Source organism: Cherax quadricarinatus, chromosome 22 (assembly GCF_038502225.1).
Source record: "Cherax quadricarinatus isolate ZL_2023a chromosome 22, ASM3850222v1, whole genome shotgun sequence".
NCBI classification, from domain to species: domain Eukaryota; kingdom Metazoa; phylum Arthropoda; class Malacostraca; order Decapoda; family Parastacidae; genus Cherax; species Cherax quadricarinatus.
Genome location: NC_091313.1, coordinates 29182568 through 29191850, shown reverse-complemented (window position 1 = coordinate 29191850; position 9283 = coordinate 29182568).

Genomic DNA, 9283 nt, shown 5'->3' with positions numbered 1-9283 from the left:
CCCATACTAGGCAGGTCCTTTACAATTCATCCCACTAACAAAACATTTGCCCAACCCAATTTGCAATGCCACCCAAGAAATAAGCTCTGATGTGAAAGTCCCACTCAAATCCAACCCCTCCCACTCATGTACTTATCCAACCTAAATCTGAAACTACCCAAAGTCCTAGCCTCAATAACCCAACTAGGTAGACTGTTCCACTCATCAACTACCCTATTTCCAAACCAATACTTTCCTATGTCCTTTCTAAATCTAAACTTATCTAATTTAAATCCATTACTGCGGGTTCTCTCCTGGAGAGATATCCTCAAGACCTTATTAATATCCCCTTTATTAATACCTATCTTCCACTTATACACTTCGATCAGGTCTCCCCTCATTCTTCGTCTAACAAGTGAATGTAACTTAAGAGTCTTCAATCTTTCTTCATAAGGAAGATTTCTAATGCTATGTATTAATTTAGTCATCCTACGCTGAATGTTTTCTAACGAATTTATGTCCATTCTGTAATATGGAGACCAGAACTGAGCTGCATAATCTAGGTGAGGCCTTACTAATGATGTATAAAGCTGCAGTATGACCTCTGGACTTCTGTTGCTTACACTTCTTGATATAAATCCCAGTAATCTATTTGCCTTATTACGTACGCTTAGGCATTGCTGTCATGGTTTAAGGTTGCTGCTCACCATAACCCTCAAGTCCTTTTCGCAATCTGTATGGCTAAGTTCTACATCATTTAACTTATAAGTACTAGGGTTATGGGCACTCCCGAGCTTCAGAACCTTGCATTTATCAACATTGAACTGCATCTGCCACTTTTCTGACCAAGAATAGAGTTTGTTTAAATCCTCCTGAAGTTCCATAACATCTACGTTTGAATCAATTATCCTACCTATCTTTGTGTCATCGGCGAATTTGCTCATATAACTAGTAATTCCCTCATCAAGATCATTGATATATATTATAAACAACAACGGGCCCAAGACTGATCCCTATGGAACGCCACTTGTTACAGATCCCCACTCGGATTTAACCCCATTTATGGACACTCTCTGCTTCCTGTCTGTGAGCCATGACTCGATCCAGGAGAGCACTTTTCCCCCATTCATCACAACTGTCAGACACTGCAGCATCATGGGATCTTGTTACAAAGAATTCTTCAACACTTGTTCAACCTTTGGACGAAGACCTACTTCGACTAGTGGATGGTACCACTATGACCCCGCCTCCACCTGCTTCACCTCACCTCACTACAGTATATAAGCCACGTCTACGGCCCTATGCTGTACATTCTACAAGATTGATGGACTGAACACATCGACTCCAGGTTGAGGGACTGATTACCTCATTCTCCTCCTCTCCTTACACCTTCCTCTTTGTATTGGACTGATGAAGCCACTGTGTGGCGAAACGTTTCCTGAATAAAGATTCCCATATGCTGCATAAGTGTCTCAATCTTCAACTTGTCGGTTTTTCAAACCATTCATCACATATTCCTAGTTTAAAGTCCTAACAGCTCCCTCCACTGCAGTTGCCAGTGCTCCCACCACAGACCTAGATAAGTGAACCCCATCCCTGGCATACATGTCATTTCTGCCATAGAAGAGGTCCCAGTTGTCAATGAATGTTACCGCATTTTCCTTACAGTATTTGTCCAGCCAGCAATTGACACCAATTGCCCTGGACAACCATTCATTTCCAACTCCTCTCCTTGGCAAATACCACATATGACAGGGTTCCCACCCTTCTAAGAATAGAGGAACACTGCAGAAGGCCTACTGGCCCATGAAAGGCAGGTCCTTATCAAAACGACTTCTACTTAAAGCTACCCAAGAAATAACTCCCATACCCAATGACACCAATCAAACCCAGCCCCTCCCAAACACATATTTGTCCAATCTCTTCTTAAAGCTACCCAAGGTCCTAGCCTCTATCACCCAACTGGGAAGATTGCTCCACGCATCATCTACAACAAGTTAAGAAAACCAGTACTTACCTATGTCCTTCATAAATCTAAATTTATCCAACTTAAATCCATTATTTATCCCAAGTCTTTTTCATATTCTGTATGATCAAGCTCATACAGAATACTATACTATATATATACTATATATATATATATATATATATATATATATATATATATATATATATATATATATATATATATATATATATATCTGTGTGTGTGTGTGTAGTTAAGAGTGGACATGTCAGCAGATGGGTCTATGAAAAATGGGATGAACTATAAGCTAGTTTAGGAAGGAGGAGCAATGAAAGGCAGGCGGAGTGTCGAGGCATCTGTGGAATTAAGTTTATTTAAGGAGGTAGAAAATGGGGAATGTGGCAGAGCACAGTGGCACCAACGGTTCTATATGGGATTCAAGGCATTTGCTTTAACCACTACAGCAAGACGGCTAGTAGAAACGGAGATGTCAAGTTGGAGAGCAATGTGTGGTGCGAATATTTTAGAAAGACTGCGTACAAACTTGAGGGCAGTGTGGGGGTGGGTTACAAGAGATGAGGCTTTTACCCTTACCATCAACGATTGTACGTCTACACTGCCTTCTCTCTCTATCATTCTCCTTGCAAGGAAAAACACGCTGTTCCTTTGTCTGTTTCGTAGCAAATTTTACTAATTCAAACTCAAGAGAGGCAGTTTCACCCTATGTCACTCCTGGCCTTCTACCCCTCACCGCCACGACAGGAGTATCACCAGGTCAAAGGTCTGGGAAGTGATCACTATTACGAGCAATGAAGCGGAGGGGCTAGAACAACTCCATACACGAGACACACCAGAGGGAGATATTTGAATCATAGTTGATAAATCAGACATTAATTTGTTGAGTATTAATTCACAAAGCTGCACAGCAGTCAGATGACAATGAAACGAGCAATGGACTAACAATGTTGCAGTGATAATTGAGGCAGAGACCCGTGCTGACCCGCGCTGACGGCGTTACCCAAACACCAAATAGCAGCAAAACAGATTAACCAATAGTAAAGTGTTTAAGCAGGCATCCCATACAAGACGGTACACACATCCTGGCAAACAACGCCCAGCCTTGCCTATGGCTGGCTAAGATGACATTCAGGATATTGGTTATGTTGGAAGTACGTCGAAACTAAGCCACATGGCGTATTTTTCTAATTTGCTTATTTGTTGTTAAACATCCGTTTTTAAAGGTTTGTGCATTCTAACGTAAGCAAAACTAATTTGATTAAAAAAGGCAACATAAAAAAAATGAATAAATTGATGTTTAGCATCCAAAGAAAACAGTATTATATAAATTAAGACTGAGCTGTGCCATATTCAGAGCCAGGCAGGTAAAGACTCGCAGGATCAATCCAGGTCAACTCATGAGAAAACCTAAGAAATGGAATGCAAAAGTGCCGAAACATTATCACTAAATTCTAGTTTGAGCCTTCTAACCTGTAGACTCTCTAAGAATCCTCTGTTTAATAAATGTCGCTCCCTTTCTGCCATTTTAAAATCAACTACACCAATAATATTCGGTGACTGGGTTCAGAGTTCAATCTGACTGTTGAGAGAAAAGGTTTAATTAACTTATTAAGAACCGGTATGGTTTTTTTTTCAGTATTTTACATGTTGTGGTTTGAAAATTCCGAAAAGAGCGTTTTTCTATTTTCCATTTACTATTTGCTATTTTTTTTACTGTTTTACCATTTACTATTTACCATCACTGCTATTCACTGACATCAGCATACACTCTCGCCACTGTTCGAAATCATAACTTCCACTATTACGATACTCAGCACAAGGAAATCCACCACCACACGCATCTCGACACAATACTCACCATCAACACAATATTCCCTATCACCCCAATGATCAGCATCACAACCACACTCACCACTACCATCACATTCACCATGACCACCACCACGTTCACTATCACCACCACCCCGTTCACTATCACCACCACCACGTTCACCACCACCACACACACCATCACTGTAATATTCACTATCATATAAGTGGGTAGTATTCCAGCTCCAGATCCATTAAACAATTAATTTTCAATCTTGCCGACCCATCTGCTTCCTCCACCGCCACTCCATTAACCTTTGAGGATATGTTCTGCCTCTTACCTTCCCTTCAATACCCTTCCCTACACACTATGAGCTCTTTCCTTCACCATTACTCCCTCTCCCTTCACCATTCTTCCCTCTATCACAATTTCCCTCTCCCTTCACTCTCATTTTTCCCTTCATCCTTCTTCCCCCCCTATCTCTTTACCATCACTTCCTTTCCCGTCATCATCTTTCTTGGCTTCTGTCTCTCTCCCTTCACTGTCTCTCCCTATCCCTTCACTATCATTCCTAGTTTCCCTATCATTCTTTTTTTCTTCCCATCAATCTTTCGATTGATGGGGAACTGATGCTTGTTAATCATTCCCCCTTCATTAATCTCTCGTCCAAGTGAATCTCTTTCTTCTTTTGGCCACTCCCCCTCTTCTATCAGAACCTCTTGCTCTTCCCCATCAATCGCCTTTCCTTCTCTATCAGCTCCGTGTCACTCCTCATCAGCCCTTTCTCGCTCCCCATCATTTCCCTCGCCCCTCTACACAAAACGTATTTTTTAATAAAAATCTGAAAATCTATTCACTGGTTAATATATAATTACGAATTATATATGCAATGCATACTGTGAGAACTTCCGTACACACCTCTGTGATGACCATTTTGTGTGCATATGTTCTCGTAAATACAACATGGGCGTATGAGATGTTGTACATCTATAACAGATCAACTAATGGTTGTGTTACACCTCCCTGTTGTACCAAGTAGCTAGCATAATATTAATAGTATACAATACCGACAGGAAGATGAGTAAGACAAGTGAGTAAATTTTTCACACGCTCAGCAGACTTCTTCAATCTACTTATGTTGAAGTCAGCATACAAATTAAATCTGTATTTCGAGTGAAGAAAGCTGCTGAGTAAGTGTAACGTCTCGGCACTGAAGATACTAAACTAACAGGACTGATGGATCCACATCGTGTGTTGATGTCAACAGTGAAGGTAACTTTGCACCGCCTCCATACGATGAGTCCTGGGTATGTAAATAAATAGCTTAGAGAACCGACAGGATGATGAATTAGACACTTGTGAAACACTTGTGGAAGCGTTTCGCCAGCCAGTGGCTTCTTCAGTCCAATGCAGAAAAAAGGTGGTAGATGAGGAAGAGTTTTAGGTAATCAGTCCCTCAGCCTGGGGTCGATGTGATTGGTCCACCAAGATAGAAAATCAGTCTGGCAAAAATAGCTAAATAACTCACACCTATATGGTATCGAATCTGGTTGAAACTCATTCCAGAGCACTATCTAATGTGTAATCCTCAACGGTTTAGTGTTTACTAAACTCTTTGGGATCTTTAAGACAAAGTTTCGCTCTGTGTTTAGCAAGTCTGCAGATTTTAATTTAATAGAGCTCTACACAGAGCGAAACATTGTCTTAATGAAAGATATTTCTCCATCATATTTATAAACAGTATCTAAACTCTATTTAATCCTCATTTATTTGGCGATTTTTAACTGCCAAAAATATATATTAACTAGATGATTCTTTAGAATTTGAAGAAACCTAAGTATTATTTAGAATCTAAGAACAACAACAAAAAAAAAATGGTCATTCACTGTGGTAAAACAAACCATCGGTAATAAAGTCGTAGTGATAGTAGAAGGTACTACTACTACCACTCCTGCTACTATTACTACTACCACTACTACTACTACTACTACTACTACTACTACTACTACTACTACTACCACTACTACTACCACCACCATTACTACTACTACTACTACTACCACCACCATTACTACTACTACTACTACTACTACCACTACTACTACTACTACTACTACTACTACTACTACTACTACTACTACCACTACTACTACTACTACTACTACTACTACTACTACCACCACCATTACTACTACTACTACCACTCCTGCTACTGTTACTACTACCACTACTACTATTACTACTACTACTACTACTACTACTACCACTACTAGTACTACTACTACTACTACCACCACCACCATTACTACTACTACTACTACTACTACCACCACCATTACTACTACTACTACTACTACTACCACTACTACTACTACTACTACTACTACTACTACTACTACTACCACTACTACCACCACCACTAGTACTACTACTACTTCTTCCAAAGCATCGAAAAATTGTACTTTCTTGATGTTAATGTTTAAGATTTTCTTAGGTAACAGCTATCCACTGTCATTTCTAAGAATTTTGAAATAATTATCAGATAAATGTTCTCAACCCACACCATAGTTACTATCCTGAGACGTATAAATTTAAACTGTCTTTTTCACGTGCATTTGAGTTTTAGTACGAGTATAAAGAAGCAGTTTTTTTTTAATTACTATTAGCTTGCTTTACCCGGAAATTAATATTCAAGTAAATATTTGATAAGCAAGTGCTAGGTAAATAAATAAGTTTATATAGGTACAGATACACATAAATACAGTCACGCGGATTATCATACATACTAATTATCTAATTATCTAGTTATTATACGTACTAATTATCTAATTATCAAGTTATCCTACATATTAACTATCTGATTATCTAGTTATCATACATACTAATTATCTAGTTATCATACATACTAATTATCTAGTTATCATACATACTAATTATCTAGTTATCACACATACTAATGATCTAATTATCTAGTTATACATACTAATTATCTAGTTATCATACATACTAATTATCTAGTTATTATACATACTAATTATCTAGTTATCATACATACTAATTATCTAGTTATTATACATACTAATTATCTAGTTATCATACATACTAATTATCTAGTTATTATACATACTAATTATCTAGTTATCATACATACTAATTATCTAGTTATCATACATACTAATTATCTAGTTATCATACATACTAATTATCTAGTTATTATACATACTAATTATCTAGTTATCATACATACTAATTATCTAGTTATCATACATACTAATTATCTAGTTATCATACATACTAATTATCTAGTTATCATACATACTAATTATCTAGTTATCACACATACTAATGATCTAATTATCTAGTTATACATACTAATTATCTAGTTATCATACATACTAATTATCTAGTTATTATACATACTGTGAAACAAAAACCTGTAATTGTTTTGCATGATGGTAGGATTGCTGGTTTCTTTTTCTGTCTCATAAACACGCTAAGATAACAGGGATATCTTGCTACTCCTACTAACACTTTGGTCACACTTCACAGACACGCACATGCATATATATATATACATACATCTAGGTTTTTCTCCTTTTTCTAAATAGCTCTTGTTCTTTTTTATTTCTTCTATTGTCCATGGGGAAGTGGAAAAGAATCTTTCCTCCGTAAGCCATGCGTGTCGTATGAGGCGACTAAAATGCCGGGAGCAATGGGCTAGTAACCCCTTCTCCTGTATACAATTACTAAAAAAGAGAAGAAGAAAAACTTTATAAAACTGGGTTGCTTAAATGTGCGTGGATGTAGTGCGGATGACAAGAAACAGATGATTGCTGATGTTATGAATGAAAAGAAGTTGGATGTCCTGGCCCTAAGCGAAACAAAGCTGAAGGGGGTAGGAGAGTTTCAGTGGGGGGAAATAAATGGGATTAAATCTGGAGTATCTGAGAGAGTTAGAGCAAAGGAAGGGGTAGCAGTAATGTTAAATGATCAGTTATGGAAGGAGAAAAGAGAATATGAATGTGTAAATTCAAGAATTATGTGGATTAAAGTAAAGGTTGGATGCGAGAAGTGGGTCATAATAAGCGTGTATGCACCTGGAGAAGAGAGGAATGCAGAGGAGAGAGAGAGATTTTGGGAGATGTTAAGTGAATGTATAGGAGCCTTTGAACCAAGTGAGAGAGTAATTGTGGTAGGGGACTTGAATGCTAAAGTAGGAGAAACTTTTAGAGAGGGTGTGGTAGGTAAGTTTGGGGTGCCAGGTGTAAATGATAATGGGAGCCCTTTGATTGAACTTTGTATAGAAAGGGGTTTAGTTATAGGTAATACATATTTTAAGAAAAAGAGGATAAATAAGTATACACGATATGATGTAGGGCGAAATGACAGTAGTTTGTTGGATTATGTATTGGTAGATAAAAGACTGTTGAGTAGACTTCAGGATGTACATGTTTATAGAGGGGCCACAGATATATCAGATCACTTTCTAGTTGTAGCTACACTGAGAGTAAAAGGTAGATGGGATACAAGGAGAATAGAAGCATCAGGGAAGAGAGAGGTGAAGGTTTATAAACTAAAAGAGGAGGCAGTTAGGGTAAGATATAAACAGCTATTGGAGGATAGATGGGCTAATGAGAGCATAGGCAATGGGGTTGAAGAGGTATGGGGTAGGTTTAAAAATGTAGTGTTAGAGTGTTCAGCAGAAGTTTGTGGTTACAGGAAAGTGGGTGCAGGAGGGAAGAGGAGCGATTGGTGGAATGATGATGTAAAGAGAGTAGTAAGGGAGAAAAAGTTAGCATATGAGAAGTTTTTACAAAGTAGAAGTGATGCAAGGAGGGAAGAGTATATGGAGAAAAAGAGAGAGGTTAAGAGAGTGGTGAAGCAATGTAAAAAGAGAGCAAATGAGAGAGTGGGTGAGATGTTATCAACAAATTTTGTTGAAAATAAGAAAAAGTTTTGGAGTGAGATTAACAAGTTAAGAAAGCCTAGAGAACAAATGGATTTGTCAGTTAAAAATAGGAGAGGAGAGTTATTAAATGGAGAGTTAGAGGTATTGGGAAGATGGAAGGAATATTTTGAGGAATTGTTAAATGTTGATGAAGATAGGGAAGCTGTGATTTCGTGTATAGGGCAAGGAGGAATAACATCTTGTAGGAGTGAGGAAGAGCCAGTTGTGAGTGTGGGGGAAGTTCGTGAGGCAGTAGGTAAAATGAAAGGGGGTAAGGCAGCCGGGATTGATGGGATAAAGATAGAAATGTTAAAAGCAGGTGGGGATATAGTTTTGGAGTGGTTGGTGCAATTGTTTAATAAATGTATGGAAGAGGGTAAGGTACCTAGGGATTGGCAGAGAGCATGCATAGTTCCTTTGTATAAAGGCAAAGGGGATAAAAGAGAGTGCAAAAATTATAGGGGGATAAGTCTGTTGAGTGTACCTGGTAAAGTGTATGGTAGAGTTATAATTGAAAGAATTAAGAGTAAGACGGAGAATAGGATAGCAGATGAACAAGGAG